An 18,039-nucleotide genomic window follows, 5' to 3' on the forward strand; every position below is an offset into this window, starting at 1 on the left:
TGACCGTCGGCGTTGTATGAGCTATAGTACAGTACCGTTAGCTAGCTAGCTAACGTTATGTCCTAACTAGGCACAACTAGGTTTGGATTATTTCTTCAACTATATTCTTTCCCATATATTGTATATCGTTTCCATAAAGCCAACATGGCTTTACACTCATTAATGTAAGTTTCCAATCTAGAGCAGTTCTCACTTTTGTGATAATTAACTAACTAACTAAGGACGGTTGTTTGAATGTTAAATGATGAGACAGAGTAACCAGTCTTGTTCAGTATATTGCAATACATCCGGGTATTTCAGGCACACTGGTAAAAACACTGGAGTTGCAGTAATTAACATTTACCAACAGATGGCATCACAGTGCCATCTTACACCCATAACTATGACTGTCACATTGGAAGAAGAGGAGGATGAAGAGGAGGAAACTGGATTTCTGGGCTCAGGTTTCCCAGACGCATCTTATTAAGGAATCCAATGGTTCTAACGATGAACGGGCCCTGATTAACACTAGTAAGTACTGTCTTAAATACAGAGGCACAAACTCTGCAGTTGTTGAACTGATGTATGGTGTTAAAGGGGAAATATGCAATAGCTGCATCCATATTTAGACTTTTTTTTTTACCTGTTTAGGATAGGGGGCAGTATTTTCACGGCCGGATAAAAAACGTACCCGATTTAATATGGTTATTACTCCTGCCCAGAAACTAGAATATGCATATAATTGTTTGATTTGGATAGAAAACACCCTAAAGTTTCTAAAACTGTTTGAATGGTGTCTGTGTATAACAGAACTCATATGGCAGGCCAAAACCTGAGAAGATTCTATATGGGAAGTGCCCTGTCTGACCATTTCTTGTCCTTCTATAGCCTCTTTATCGAAAATAGAGGATCTCTGCTGTAACGTGACATTTTCTAAGGCTCTCAGAAGGCGCCAGAACGGGAATGATGGACTCTGTTGTCCCTGGGCGAAAAACAGTAGGGCTTTTGGAAAGTGGTTGTTCTGAGAACAATGACACGGGTGCGCGCGTGCATGTGAAGACTCCATTTTCTATTTTCAGTGTTTGAACGAAAACAAGGTCTCCCAGTCGGAATATTATCGCTATTTTACGAGAAAAATCGCATAAAAAATAGATTTTAAACAGCGTCCGGCACGTCACCCTTCGGATAGTATCTTGAACGCAAGAACAAAACGCAGCTATTTGGATATAACTATGGATTATTTGGAACAAAAACAACATTGGGTGTTGAAGTAGAAGTTCTGGGAGTGCATTCTGACGAAGAACAGCAAAGGTAATCCAATTTTTCTTATAGTAAATCTGAGTTTGGTGAGTGCCAAACTTGGTGGGTGTCAAAATAGTTAGCCATGATGGCCGGGCTATCTACTCAGAATATTGCAAAATGTGCTTTCACCGAAAAGCTATTTTAAAATCGGACACCGCGATTGCATAAAGGATTTCTGTATCTATAATTCTTAAAATAATTGTTATGTTTTTGTGAACGTTTATCGTGAGTAATTTAGTAAATTCACCGGAAGTTTTCGGTGGGTATGCTAGTTCTGAACGTCACATGCCAATGTTAAAAGCTGGTTTTTGATATAAATATGAACTTGATTGAACAAAACATGCATGTATTGTATAAAATAATGTCCTAGGAGTGTCATCTGATGAAGATCATCAAAGGTTAGTGCTGCATTTAGCTGTGGTTTTGGTTTTTGTGACATTATATGCTAGCTTGAAAAATGGGTGTCTGATTATTTCTGGCTGGGTACTCTGCTGACATAATCTAATGTTTTGCTTTCTTGTAAAGCCTTTTTGAAATCGGACAGTGTGGTTAGATTAACGCAGAGTCTTATCTTTAAAAATGGTGTAAAATAAGTCATATTTTTTAAAAATTGAAGTAATAGCATATCTAAGGTATTTGAATAACGCGCCACAGGATTCAACTGGCTGTTGAGTAGGTGGGATAGAGGTTAACCCTAACCTAACACCAACCCAACCCTAACCCAATGCTAACCCAAACCCAACTCTATCCTTAACCGTAACCCAACTATAACCCTAACCCAACCCTAACCTTAACACCAACCAAACCCAACCCTAACCCAACTCAATCCTTAACCCTAACCCAACCCTAACCCAACCATAACCCAACCCTAACACTAACCCAACCCCAACCCTAACTCAACCCCAACTCTAACTCCAACCCTAACCCTAACCCTAACCCAACTCTAACCCTAACCCAACTCTCAACTCTAACCCAACCCCAACTCTAACCCTAACCCAACCTCAACTCTAACCCAACCCTAACACCAATCCAACCCTAATCCAACACTAACCCTAACCCAACCCCAACTCTAACCCAACCCTAACCCTAACCCAACCTCAACTCTAACCCAACCCTAACCCAAACCCAACTCTAACCCTAACCCAAAACTAACCTGAACACCAATGCAACCCAACCCTATCCTTAACCCTAACCCAACCCTAACTCCAGCCCAACCCTAACCCAACCATAACCCTAACCCAACCTCTATCCTTAACCCTGACCCAACCCTAACTCCAACCCAACCCTAACCCAACCATAACCCTAACCCAACTCTATCCTTAACCCTAACCCAGCCCTAACCCTAACCCAACCCTAACTCAACCCCAACTCTAAACCTAACCCTAGCTTCCAACCCATCCTATCCATAACCATAACTCTGACACTTACCCAACCCTGTCCTCAACCCTAACCCAACCCTAACACCAACCCAACCCTAACCTAACCCTAACCCAACCGCAACTCTAACCCTAACCCCAACCTAACCTTAACACCATCACAACCCAACCCTAACCCAAATCCAACCCTATCCTTAACCCTAACCCTAACCCTTAACTCTAACTCTAACTCTAACCCACCCCTAACCCTAATCCAACACCAACTCGAACCCTAACCCAACCCTAACCCTAACCCAACCCTAACCCAACCCTAACCCTAACCCAACCTTAACACCAACCCAACCCTAACCCTAACCCAACTCTAACACTAACTCCAAGCAGTAGGACTGTGGAAAGGACTTATGCCAGGTAGTCTGGATGAATAGTGATCTGCATGATTTTTAACCAGCAACTCCACTCTACTACAAAGTTCATATTCAATGTGATGAAAACATCTTCTTCCTTACTTTTTATTTCTAGAAACCACTTTTCAGATGTTGTTTTTCCTTTACCACATGTAAATGTAACCCTTGACTTCTGTTGAAACATTTAGTGTTTGTGTGTTTATCTTCTTGCGAAGTTCCCAGCAGAAGGGGATCCAGCTGGGTATCTGAAGATACATTTGAACATGATTGTTTACAGGTTTGGTGCTGGGAACCACTAGTGAAGATACCGACACGCAGGAGCTTTCAGTGGTTCTACAGTTGGTTCAGCTAGATATGTATTCTGTACCTCATTATAGACCCATCTGTGGTTGGTTCAGCTAGATATGTATTCTGTATCTCATTATATACCCATCGGTGGTTGGTTCAGCTAGATATGTATTCTGTACCTCTTATAGACCCATCTGGGGTTGGTTCAGCTAGATATGTATTCTGTATCTCATTATATACCCATCGGTGGTTGGTTCAGCTAGATATGTATTCTGTACCTCATTATAGACCCATCGGTGGTTGGTTCAGCTAGATATGTATTCTGTACCTCATTATAGACCCATCGGTGGTTGGTTCAGCTAGATATGTATTCTGTACCTCATTATATACCCATCGGTGGTTGGTTCAGCTAGATATGTATTCTGTACCTCATTATAGACTCATCGGTGGTTGGTTCAGCTAGATATGTATTCTGTACCTCATTATATACCAATCTGTGGTTGGTTCAGCTAGATATGTATTCTGTACTTCATTATATACCCATCGATGGTTGGTTGAGCTAGATATGTGTGCTGTACCTCATTATAGACCCATCTGTGGTTGGTTGCATCACTGCCTGGTACAGCAATTGCTCAGCCTCTGACCGCAAGGCACTACAGAGGGTAAAGCGTACGGCCCAGTACATCACTATGGCTAAGCTGCCTGCCATCCAGGACCTCTACACCAGGCGGTGTCAAAGGAAGGCCCTAAAAATTGTCAAAGACCCCAGCGTCCCCAGTCATAGACTGTTCTCTCTTCTACCACATGGCAAGGGGTACCGGAGTGCCAAGTCTAAAAAAAGGCTTCTCAACAATTTTGTAATTGATTTTACATTAACTCTCCAGTCGCAGGTTGATGTTTGTCATGAATCTTGACCTGGAGGCAGAACTGCGCGATTTCATCTAGATATGCCAGCTGCAAAATCAAAATTGGCTGTGGAAAATAATGTTGTTTTATGGTCTTAATTAAAGGGAAGGATTAACAGTGTGGTTAGGGTTAAGGTAAGGATTAAAATCTGATTGTATTACTTTGTGCCTGTGCCAGCTAGCGACCACTTTGCTGAACTGCCTCCAGGGCAAGATTCAGGACAATAAATGCCAACCTGCCTCCAGAACAAGATTCATGACAATAAATGCCAACCTGCCTCCAGGGCAAGATTCATGACAATAAATGCCAACCTGCCTCCAGGGCAAGATTCATGACAATAAATGCCAACCTGCCTCCAGGGCAAGATTCATGACAATAAATGCCAACCTGCCTCCAGGGCAAGATTCATGACAATAACTGCCAACCTGCCTCCAGGGCAAGATTCATGACAATAAATGCCAACCTGCCTCCAGAACAAGATTCATGACAATAAATGCCAACCTGCCTCCAGAACAAGATTCATGACAATAAATGCCAACCTGCCTCCCAGTCGTCCCCTCCTTATCTTTACAAGACTGCAAAACATGCAAGATAGTGATGTGGGGGTTCCCTCATAACCCTCAGTCCCCAGCTGGGTAGATGGCAGGTTGAATAAAGAGAAGCTAGTGATGTGGGGGTTCTCTCATAACCCTCAGTCCCCAGGTGGGTAGATGGCAGGTTGAATAAAGAGAAGCTAGTGATGTGGGGGTTCTCTCATAACCCTCAGTCCCCAGGTGGGTAGATGGCAGGTTGAATAAAGAGAAGCTAGTGATGTGGGGGTTCTCTCATAAGCCTCAGTCCCCAGGTGGGTAGATGGCAGGTTGAATAAAGAGAAGCTAGTGATGTGGGGGTTCTCTCATAACCCTCCTCTTCATGTAATCTGATTCATTATGATCTAGGATCAGGTCCCCCCTCTCCATGTAATCTGATTCATTATGATCTAGGATCAGGTCCCCCCTCTCCATGTAATCTGATTCATTATGATCTAGGATCAGGTCCCCCCTCTCCATGTAATCTGATTCATTATGATCTAGGATCAGGTCCCCCCTCTCCATGTAATCTGATTATGATCTAGGATCAGGTCCCTCCTCTCCATGTAATCTGATTCATTATGATCTAGGATCAGGTCCCCCCTCTCCATGTAATCTGATTCATTATGATCTAGGATCAGGTCCCTCCTCTCCATGTAATCTGATTCATTATGATCTAGGATCAGGTCCCCCCTCTCCATGTAATCTGATTCATTATGATCTAGGATCAGGTCCCCCCTCTCCATGTAATCTGATTCATTATGATCTAGGATCAGGTCCCCCCTCTCCATTTAATCTGATGCATTATGATCTAAAAGGCTAAACTGATCCTAGATCAGCTCTCCTACTCTTTATGAATACTGTCACAGGTGACTCCTCGAGATGATTTATAAGTTATATTCTTTAAGAATCAATTAGTATCATTCATTGAACTGCTTTGCCATGAACAGATCTGTGAGGTGTTTAACTTAAAGGTTCTATATAGACTTTATGGTCATTTTAATGGGGTTGAACAATAGATGGACCCCACACAGAACTTCCAGCAATGCCACATCTTCAGTAACCAAGTATTCCAGACACTCTCTTCATATGAACCAGTTGTTATTAAATGAAGGTTTGTGGACAGAAAACCTGTGTCTACGGTAGGATTCTAGTCTAATCTGGGATGGTTCCTCTGTTCCTAGATATTCAGGAACAGTCGGAGGTGGAGGGGGCTGTGGAGACATTATCCTGACAGCGCTTGTGGAAGGGTGGAACCAAACCCAACCATAACCCTAACCCAGTTAAACTATTAAGAGGGGAAGAGGGGTTACTCCCCAACACTCCAATGTACTTAACTTATGGATTACTTTTACACTTACAGTAGCAGAACCTTCTGGAGAAGCGCCTGATGTTTATCCCGACACCCTGCTGAGGTAGATCACATGGAGCTCAGGAGGGATCTTCATACGTATCACAGGAAATTAAAACTACTTGATCATTTTAATTGTGATACTGATAATCAAACCGTTTATTAGTTCATCCCACTGGGAACCCACGCTGCAGTTAGTGTCTCATATGATGCAGACCTTCATTCAAAAGTACTCCACATCTTTTAGTACATTTAGGTTTTATGTGGCAGGGACAGATAACCAGACAAAACAGGAACGTAAAGCATTAAAGTCCTTAATTAAGTAAGAATTCTAACGTAGTTTTAAAACCAGCGGATAAAGGATCAAAGATTGTTATGTTGGATAAAACCCAGTACCTCATAGAGGCTAAAAGACAATTGAGTCAAAACATTCTAGACCACTGACTCATTCACTGCAGCAGGAGACCCAGAGACAAATTAGGCAGATTATAGGGGACTTAGATCATTTTATAAATCCTGTCACGGAAACATCCAAGCTTCATCAAAAACACTTATGAATTTGTGAGAAAACTGAAAGAAATTTGTGTGCCTCATGAAACTGTTTTTCTCAATAAATATTGACATGTTTGTACACCAACATTGACACCAACTTGGGTCTTAGAGCAATTTAAAAATAAAATCATAGATATCTGGACATAGATAGAACTGATGAGGCATTATTACAATTACTAGAACTCAGCCTAACAAGAAATTACTTTGAATTCAAATCTAATTGTTTTCTTCAAATGCATGGTACAGCTATGGGGAAGAAGTTCACCCCGTCATATGCCAATATTTGTATGGCTGAATGGGAAAAATTAGTCTTCCAAAAATGCATAAATCTTACACCCTTGTATCTACGGTATTTAGAATTTATGGAATTTGTGCAGATTTTGAGTACACATCATCCGTCAATCACGATTAAACATAATATTCAGCCGGAACAAATATAATTTTTGGACACTGAGGTATTTTCTGTAGAAGGTAGTGATAACATGAAGCAATTAGCAACAAAGGTTTATTTCAAACCTACGGACACTCATGCCCTCTTACACAAAACATGTTTTCATCCAAAACACACATACAGAGGCTTGATAAAGTCACAGCTTATCAGATTTCACAGGATTTGTACACAGGAAAACATGTGAAGGAGGATATAGGAATAATTTAAGGCTCTTAGGCCCAGAGGTTATTTCAAATGTTTCCTCTGCACCATAAGAACAGAGGTGAGCACTATGTTTGGAACTGAACCTATACATGAGGGGACCAGTAATGAGGGAAGTGTTATCCCATTGGTCACCACATATTCACAGTCTTCTATGAAGTTTAACTCTGTAGTGAAGGGTCCTTTCCAGCAGAGGAGGTGGAGGTTCTCCCACAATTCAGAGTAATATCAGCATACCAGTGATATACACATTTGAAAGATATGCTGGTACACTCTGGATTTAGGGATAAGGCAGTGTGGAGTGGATTACATTTTAGACAAGTAAAATATATTCATAACAAATTGTCAGGTTTAGGGGCTCCAGTATGGGAGGTTTTTCAACTGAAGACCACCAACATTGTATATTGTATTGAATGTCTACAATGTAGATAAGTGTATACTGGAGAAACCAGGAACTCCTTGGAAGCCAGACCCAAACACCTATATCATATAAGTAAAGAGTCTGTCTAAACCCCAAACACCTATATCATATAAGTAGAGTCTGTCAAAACCCCAAACACCTATATCATATAAGTAGAGTCTGTCAAACCCCAAACACCTATATCATATAAGTAGAGTCTGTCTAAACCCCAAACACCTATATCATATAAGTAAAGAGTCTGTCTAAACCCCACACACCTATATCATATAAGTAAAGAGTCTGTCTAAACCCCAAACACCTATATCATATAAGTAAAGAGTCTGTCAAAACCCCTAACACCTATATCATATAAGTAGAATCTGTCAAAACCCCTAACACCTATATCATATAAGTAAAGAGTCTGTCAAACCCCAAACACCTATATCATATAAGTAAAGAGTCTGTCTAAACCCCAAACACCTATATCATATAAGTAAAGAGTCTGTCTAAACCCCAAACACCTATATCATATAAGTAAAGAGTCTAGCAAAACCCCACTATAGATCTCATCCAGTAGCTCAGCTAAGAATAGCAGGGTTGGAATCTAACCAAGGGCGGTTGTTAACACACAGACAGACTAAGGAGCGATTTTGGATGCATAAATTGGGTGCTATTGATCCCACAGAGCAGATATTGAGAGCAGATATATATAGAGAGAGCAGAGAGATAGATAGAGAGCATATATATAGAGAGAGAGAGCAGAGAGAGAGATGGAGAGAGCAGATATATATATAGAGAGAGAGCAGAGAGAGATGGAGAGAGCAGAAATAGAGAGAGAGAGAGCAGAGAGACAGATAGAGAGCAGATATATATATATATCTATATATATATATATATATATAGAGAGAGAGAGAGAGAGAGAGAGAGAGAGAGAGAGAGAGAGAGAGAGAGAGAGAGAGAGAGAGAGAGAGAGAGAGAGAGAGAGAGAGAGAGAGAGAGAGATGGAGAGAGCAGATATATAGAGAGAGAGCAGAGAGATAGAGAGAAGATATATAGAGAGAGAGAGCAGAGAGAGAGATAGAGAGCAGACATACATATATACATATATATATATATATATATATATAGAGAGAGAGAGAGAGAGAGAGAGAGAGAGAGAGAGAGAGAGAGAGAGAGAGGGGGGGGGGCTAGGAGTTAGTGCCTAGGGGCTAGGAGTTAGTACCTAGGGGGTAGGGGCTAGGAGTTAGTTCCTAGGAGGTAGGGGCTAGGAGTTAGTACCTAGGGGTAGGGGCTAGGAGTTAGTTCCCTAGGAGTTATGGGCTAGGAGTTAGTGCCTAGGAGGCAAGGGGTAGGAGTTAGTGACTAGGAGAGGAGGTAGGGGCTAGGAGTTAGTTCCTAAGAGGTAGGGGCTAGGAGTTAGTTCGTAAGAGGTAGGGGCTAGGACTTAGTTCCTAGGAGGTAGGGGCTAGGACTTAGTTCCTAGGAGGTAGGGGCTAGGAGCTGGTTCCTAAGAGGTAGGGGCTAGGAGTTAGTTCCTAGGAGTAGGGGCTAAGAGTTAGTTCCTAGGAGTAGGGGCTAAGAGTTAGTTCCTAGGAGTAGGGGCTAAGAGTTAGTTTCTAAGAGGTAGGGGCTAGGAGCTGGTTCCTAAGAGGTAGGGGCTAGGAGCTGGTTCCTAAGAGGTAGGGGCTAGGAGTTAGTTCCTAAGAGGTAGGGGCTAAGAGTTAGTTCCTAAGAGGTAGGGGCTAGGAGTTAGTTCCTAGGAGGTAGGGGCTAGGAGTTAGTTCCTAAGAGGTAGGGGCTAGGAGTTAGTTCGTAGGAGGTAGGGGCTAGGTGTTAGTTCCTAGGAGGTAGGGGCTAGGAGTTAGTTCCTAGGGTCAGAGTCTGTCAACTCTGACCTTTGTCTTTGTGCCATGAGAGAGACCATCTGTCTGTCAACTCTGACCTTTGTTTTTGCCTCAAGATCTCCAAAGACATTCTGTCTCAAAGACAAGGAAAGCCTGAGTTCCGTAAGTCACAGCCATGACAACATGTCTGTTTGCTGCTGAATGTCTTCAGGATGAATCACCTTCTCTGACAGGGAGGGGGTCAGCTGATCCAGTCTGGTGGTTCTGTTGTAGTCAGAGTTCCACAGAGGGGTCAGCTGATCCAGTCTGGTGGTTCTGTAGTAGTGCAGAGTTCCACAGAGGGGGTCAGCTGATCCAGTCCAGTGGTTCTGTAGTAGTGCAGAGTTCCACAGAGGGGGTCAGCTGATCCAGTCTGGTGGTTCTGTAGTAGTGCAGAGTTCCACAGAGGGGGTCAGCTGATCCAGTCCAGTGGTTCTGTAGTAGTGCAGAGTTCCACAGAGGGGGTCAGCTGATCCAGTCCAGTGGTTCTGTAGTAGTGCAGAGTTCCACAGAGGGGTCAGCTGATCCAGTCTGGTGGTTCTGTTGTAGTGCAGAGTTCCACAGAGGGGTCAGCTGATCCAGTCTGGTGGTTCTGTAGTAGTGCAGAGTTCCACAGAGGGGGTCAGCTGATCCAGTCCAGTGGTTCTGTAGTAGTGCAGAGTTCCACAGAGGGGTCAGCTGATCCAGTCCTGTGGTTCTGTTGTAGTGCAGAGTTCCACAGAGGGAGTCAGCTGATCCAGTCTGGTGGTTCTGTAGTAGTGCAGAGTTCCACAGAGGGGGTCAGCTGATCCAGTCCTGTGGTTCTGTAGTAGTGCAGAGTTCCACAGAGGGGGTCAGCTGATCCAGTCTGGTGGTTCTGTAGTAGTGCAGAGTTCCACAGAGGGGGTCAGCTGATCCAGTCTGGTGGTTCTGTAGTAGTGCAGAGTTCCACAGAGGGGGTCAGCTGATCCAGTCTGGTGGTTCTGTTGTAGTGCAGAGTTCCACAGAGGGGTCAGCTGATCCAGTCTGGTGGTTCTGTTGTAGTGCAGAGTTCCACAGAGGGGGTCAGCTGATCCAGTCTGGTGGTTCTGTTGTAGTGCAGAGTTCCACAGAGGGAGTCAGCTGATCCAGTCTGGTGGTTCTGTTGTAGTGCAGAGTTCCACAGAGGGAGTCAGCTGATCCAGTCTGGTGGTTCTGTTGTAGTGCAGAGTTCCACAGAGGGAGTCAGCTGATCCAGTCTGGTGGTTCTGTAGTAGTGCAGAGTTCCACAGAGGGGGTCAGCTGATCCAGTCTGGTGGTTCTGTAGTAGTGCAGAGTTCCACAGAGGGGGTCAGCTGATCCAGTCTGGTGGTTCTGTTGTAGTGCAGAGTTCCACAGAGGGGTCAGCTGATCCAGTCTGGTGGTTCTGTTGTAGTGCAGAGTTCCACAGAGGGGGTCATCTGATCCAGTCTGGTGGTTCTGTTGTAGTGCAGAGTTCCACAGAGGGAGTCAGCTGATCCAGTCTGGTGGTTCTGTTGTAGTGCAGAGTTCCACAGAGGGGGTCAGCTGATCCAGTCTGGTGGTTCTGTTGTAGTGCAGAGTTCCACAGAGGGGTCAGCTGATCCAGTCTGGTGGTTCTGTTGTAGTGCAGAGTTCCACAGAGGGAGTCAGCTGATCCAGTCTGGTGGTTCTGTTGTAGTGCAGAGTTCCACAGAGGGAGTCAGCTGATCCAGTCTGGTGGTTCTGTTGTAGTGCAGAGTTCCACAGAGGGGGTCAGCTGATCCAGTCCTGTGGTTCTATTGTAGTGCAGAGTTCCACAGAGGGGGTCAGCTGATCCAGTCTGGTGGTTCTGTTGTAGTGCAGAGTTCCACAGAGGGGGTCAGCTGATCCAGTCTGGTGGTTCTGTAGTAGTGCAGAGTTCCACAGAGGGAGTCAGCTGATCCAGTCTGGTGGTTCTGTTGTAGTGCTGACCCCCTCTGTGGAACTCTGCACTACAACAGAACCACCAGACTGGAAGCTTAATCTGATTGTTTCTCTTCTGTTCTTGTTGACTTGTTATGTCCTAGCCCCTATGCTAAACCCTATAGGGTAAGAATATCAAAGCACACACACACCTGAATCTCTTTATGTATATCTCAGTAACATCAGATATTATATTAACCCGTGAGGTTCAGTGCTTCTACATAATCCATGTGTTCACATATTTTATTCCATGGTCCTTTACTCCATCCTTTGCTCCATCCTTTATTCCATGGTCCTTTACTCCATCCTTTATTCCATGGTCCTTTACTCCATCCTGTATTCCATGGTCCTTTGCTCCATCCTTTATTCCATGGTCCTTTACTCCATCCTTTATTCCATGGTCCTTTACTCCATCCTTTATTCCATGGTCCTTTGCTCCATCCTTTATTCCATGGTCCTTTGCTCCATCCTTTATTCCATGGTCCTTTACTCCATCCTTTATTCCATGGTCCTTTACTCCATCCTTTATTCCATGGTCCTTTACTCCATCCTTTACTCCATGGTCCTTTACTCCCTCCTTTATTCCATGGTCCTTTACTCCATCCTTTATTCCATGGTCCTTTGCTCCATCCTTTATTCCATGGTCCTTTACTCCATCCTTTATTCCATGGTCCTTTACTCCATCCTTTATTCCATGGTCCTTTACTCCATCCTTTATTCCATGGTCCTTTACTCCATCCTGTATTCCATGGTCCTTTACTCCATCCTTTATTCCATGGTCCTTTACTCCATCCTTTATTCCATGGTCCTTTGCTCCATCCTTTATTCCATGGTCCTTTACTCCATCCTTTATTCCATGGTCCTTTACTCCATCCTTTATTCTATGGTCCTTTGCTCCATCCTTTATTCCATGGTCCTTTACTCCATCCTTTATTCCATGGTCCTTTGCTCCATCCTTTATTCCATGGTCCTTTACTCCATCCTTTATTCCATGGTCCTTTACTCCATCCTTTATTCCATGGTCCTTTGCTCCATCCTTTATTCCATGGTCCTTTACTCCATCCTTTATTCCATGGTCCTTTACTCCATCCTTTATTCCATGGTCCTTTACTCCATCCTTTATTCCATGGTCCTTTGCTCCATCCTTTATTCCATGGTCCTTTACTCCATCCTTTATTCCATGGTCCTTTGCTCCATCCTTTATTCCATGGTCCTTTACTCCATCCTGTATTCCATGGTCCTTTACTCCATCCTTTATTCCATGGTCCTTTACTCCATCCTTTATTCCATGGTCCTTTATTCCATAGTCCTTTACTCCATGGTCCTTTACTCCATCCTTTACTCCATGGTCCTTTACTCCATCCTGTATTCCATGGTCCTTTACTCCATCCTGTATTCCATGGTCCTTTGTAACGTGTCTGCAGTGGGGAAAGGCTTACCGACGTGTGTTCATTTGGTCAGAGCGTCCTAGAGCATATCACTGTTAAATCTTATTGTTGCATATTCAGCAGGTACCAGATTAGTTATGGACCTGGTGAAATGTGGAAGCTACACCGTCCACTAGGGGCAACGTGAGTGGCTATTACCATCTAGTAGGGGCAACGTGAGTGGCTATTACCATCTAGTAGGGGCAACGTGAGTGGCTATTACCATCTAGTAGGCTGGCGGCTTGCTAAGAGATTGAGGACCGGGGTGGTGATTGAGGCCAAGGGTGGTCTTGTGGCCCGTGTGGTGGAGGAGTGTTTTAAACAGTGTCAGAGGATCAAACCCTGTTAAAAAATCCCCCTCCACTTTACCACATTTGGTTTGACCCTCTACAATTGTCCTTGGACTGTACCGAGTTTTATATGGCAACAACAAAACATTATGCTTTCATTGTTTTCCTACATGATTTGCACATATAAAATGTGTCTGTGTTTTCCTTATAAATAGTTGTAACAATAACAATCCAGTCCTGAAATAAAACACACACCCGTGATGTAACTGCAGTAGCAGAATTACACCATGGCTTGAAGTTTTAATTACACCACGTGTTGCCATATTTTAGCTGTCAGTCAAACTCGGCAAACGTGAAACTAAAACTTAAATTCAGCCATTGATTCTGAATAGTTAAGATTAGCGTTAAGGTTTGGAAAAGCTTTAATACAACATAAACCTTTCTAGCGCAGGAATTGAACACACAACCTTTGGATTGGGAGTCTGCAGGTAATATATATATACAGTGGGGGAAAAAAGTATTTGACCCCTGCTGATTTTGTACGTTTGCCCACTTACAAAGAAATGAACAGTGAGAGACAACAAAAAAGTCCAGAAACAACAAAAAAATCCAGAAAAACGCATGTCAAAAATGTTATTAAATGATTTGCATTTTAATGAGGGAAATAAGTATTTGACCCCTCTGCAAAACATGACTTAGTACTTGGTGGCAAAACCCTTGTTGGCAATCACAGAGGTCAGACGTTTCTTGTAGTTGGCCACCAGGTCTGTACACATCTCAGGAGGGATTTTGTCCCACTCCTCTTTGCAGATCTTCTCCAAGTCATTAAGGTTTCGAGGCTGACGTTTGGCAACTCGAACCTTCAGCTCCCTCCACAGATTTTCTATGGGATTAAGGTCTGGAGACTGGCTAGGCCACTCCAGGACCTTAATGTGCTTCTTCTTGAGCCACTCCTTTGTTGCCTTGGCCGTGTGTTTTTGGTCATTGTCATGCTGGAATACCCATCCACGACCCATTTTCAATGCCCTGGCTGAGGGAAGGATGCTCTCACCCAAGATTTGACGGTACATGGCCCCGTCCATCGTCCCTTTGATGCGGTGAAGTTGTCCTGTCCCCTTAGCAGAAAAACACCCCCAAAGCATAATGTTTCCACGTCCATGTTTGACGGTGGTGATGGTGTTCTTGGGGTCATAGGCAGCATTCCTCCTCCTCCAAACACGGCGAGTTGAGTTGATGCCAAAGAGCTCCTTTTTGGTCTCATCTGACCACAACACTTTCACCAGTTGTCCTCTGAATCATTCAGATGTTCATTGGCAAACTTCAGACGGGCATGTATATGTATTCTTGAGCAGGGGGACCTTGCGGGCGCTGCAGGATTTCAGTCCTTCACGGCGTAGTGTGTTACCAATTGTTTTCTTGGTGACTATGGTCCCAGCTGCCTTGAGATCATTGACAAGATCCTCCTGTGTAGTTCTGGGCTGATTCCTCACCGTTCTCATGATCATTGCAACCCCACGAGGTGAGATCTTGCATGGAGCCCCAGGCTGAGGGATATTGACAGTTCTTTTGTGTTTCTTCCATTTGCGAATAATCGCACCAAATGTTGTCACCTTCTCACCAAGCTGCTTGGCGATGGTCTTGTAGCCCATTCCAGCCTTGTGTAGGTCTACAATCTTGTCCCTGACATTCTTGGAGAGCTCTTTGGTCTTGGCCATGGTGGAGAGTTTGGAATCTGATTGATTGATTGCTTCTGTGGACAGGTGTCTTTTTTACAGGTAACAAGCTGCGGTTAGGAGCACTCCCTTTAAGAGTGTGCTCCTAATCTCAGCTTGTTACCTGTATAAAAGACACCTGGGAGCCAGAAATCTTCTGATTGAGAGGGGGTCAAATACTTATTTCCCTCATTAATATGCAAACCAATTTATAACATTTCTGACATGAGTTTTTCTGGATCTTTTTGTTGTTATTATGTCTCTCACTGTTCAAATAAACCTACCATTAAAATTATAGACTGATCCTTTCTTTATCAGTGGACAAACGTACAAAATCAGCAGGGGATCAAATACTTTTTCCCCCCACTGTTTACATGGACCATGTCTTACTGAGCCTTACCATAAGTCCACTCCAGTTTCTTCAACTGTCTTCTGACTGTGATTAGAGTGATGTTGATGTGCCATGAAGCCAGCATATTACAGATGACCGATCGCTCATCATCTTCATTCATCAGTGAATCGATGGCTTGAATAGTCTCTCTGGAAATAGAGGTGACAGCTGATGCATTGGTCCAGAGACAGGCGGTATTGGCATGTTTACTACAGTATGTACTATAGGCTGTGTTTACTACAGTATGTACTGTAGACTGTGTTTACTACAGTATGTACTGTTGGCTGTGTTTACTACAGTATGTACTGTAGGCTGTGTTTACTACAGTATGTACTGTAGACTATGTTTACTTGTCAGACAGTAGCCTAATAAACAAATGCAGGCAGCTTCTATCATGAAAATGCTTTAAATGCTTTATTATCCAAATGTTTACAGTGTGTGTGGGTGACCTCATGCAACCGCAAAATGTCATATAAAGCTGTACAGTACTGTATTTCTTCATCAGCATCTTTATGCTTTCCTTAATAAAATAATGATAAAAATTCTCTTTCAAAATGCAGATGTTTATTTAGTTATGGATCCATAATGAATTAATATGGGAATAAATATCGATTACAGAAATATTGGAATAAAGTTGTCTAATGAAGGTAAACAAATTGTTGCTTACTGGAAAATACTAGTACAGTTCCATTATGGCTATTAGAAGGGCTATTACCAGAACAATAGACTTGCCTATTAGCAGGGCTATTAGCAGAACAATAGACTTGTCTATTAGCAGGGCTATTAGCAGAACACTAGGCTTGTCTATTAGCAGGGCTATTAGCAGAACAATAGGCTTGTCTATTAGCAGAACAATATAAGTGTCTATTAGCAGGGCTATTAGCAGAACAATAGACATGTCTATTAGCAGGGCTATTAGCAGAACAATAGACTTGTCTATTAGCAGGGCTATTAGCAGAACAATAGGCTTGTCTATTAGCAGGGCTATTAGCAGAACAATATACTTGTCTATTAGCAGGGCTATTAGCAGAACAATAGCCTTGTCTATTAGCAGGGCTATTAGCAGAACAATAGACTAGTCTATTAGCAGGGCTATTAGCAGAACAATAGACTTGTCTATTAGCAGGGCTATTAGCAGAACAATAGGCTTGTCTATTAGCAGGGCTATTAGCAGAACAATAGGCTTGTCTATTAGCAGAACAATAGAAGTGTCTATTAGCAGGGCTATTAGCAGAACAATAGACTTGTCTATTAGCAGGGCTATTAGCAGAACAATAGGCTTGTCTATTAGCAGGGCTATCAGCAGAACAATAGACTTGTCTATTAGCAGGGCTATTAGCAGAACAATAGACTTGCCTAGAAGGAGGGCAGGGGGAGAATTCTATCGTCAAATGTATTTATTAGTTAGGTTGGCTGTATCAAGCATCATCTGTGTCAGGGGAGGTTTTGGCTGGCCGGGATGTTCTTCTCTCCCTCTAAAAACATCAATAAATATTTTGCCGTTTATAAATATTATTTTATCCTTCGTTCAGATTACAATCGCTTACTTTAGTTTTATTGAGAACTAAATATCTCCAGATTATCGTTATATATAGCCTACCCAATGTGGATGACTATTTCAGCACCGTTTCGCTCTGCTCTGAGACAAGGATGGAGAAACGAAAATGTTCAATTATATTCCATGATATTCTTTTTTTGAAAACGAAATCATCTCCAAAATATTGTATATATTATCAAGATGATGGGACAGTTATATAGCCCCGGCACCTCATTCATGGCTTTGGATCATTTACATTTACATTTAAGTCATTTAGCAGACGCTCTTATCCAGAGCGACTTACAAATTGGTGCATTCACCTTATGATATCAGTGGAACAACCACTTTACAATAGAACATCTAAATCTTTTTAGGGGGGGGGGTTAGAAGGATTACTTTATCCTATCCTAGGTATTCCTTAAAGAGGTGGGGTTTCAGGTGTCTCCGGAAGGTGGTGATTGACTCCGCTGTCCTGGCGTCGTGAGGGAGCTTGTTCCACCATTGGGGTGCCAGAGCAGAGAACAGTTTTGACTGGGCTGAGCGGGAACTGTGCTTCCGCAGAAGTAGGGGGGCCAGCAGGCCAGAGGTGGATGAACGCAGTGCCCTCGCTTGGGTGTAGGGCCTGATCAGAGCCTGAAGGTAGTATGTTCTTACAAAAAAAGGTTTTAAATTCTCTAGTACAGCCACTATTGAAGGCTATCGAATGATTCTCAAAGATACCATCTGGTGGTCAAACTAGCACAAACTAGCATTAACCTCTTCACTATAGGGGGCAGTATTTTCACGGCCGGATGAAAAACGTACCCAAATTAAACTGCCTCCTACTCAGACTCAGAAGGTAGGATATGCATATGTCATGACGTTGCCCTCTTTGGGTACAGCGAGCACAGTTGACCCCCTCCCCCTGCACCATCCCCCTACTTCTGCACCATCTCCCTCTGTCTCCTACACCCAGGCTGCTGTGGTCAGAAGGCGGTCGTAAATTCCAAAGGGAATGTCCTGCCTCATGGCCACAGTTTTGAGACAGAGTGGTTTCATAGAGAGACAAAGTAATTCTTCCACCTCACAGGACGGGGGAACCGAACGACATTTATGTTCTG

This window comes from Salmo salar, unplaced genomic scaffold, assembly GCF_965601325.2.
Source record: "Salmo salar unplaced genomic scaffold, fSalSal1 ptg000332l, whole genome shotgun sequence".
Taxonomy (NCBI): Eukaryota; Metazoa; Chordata; class Actinopteri; order Salmoniformes; family Salmonidae; genus Salmo; species Salmo salar.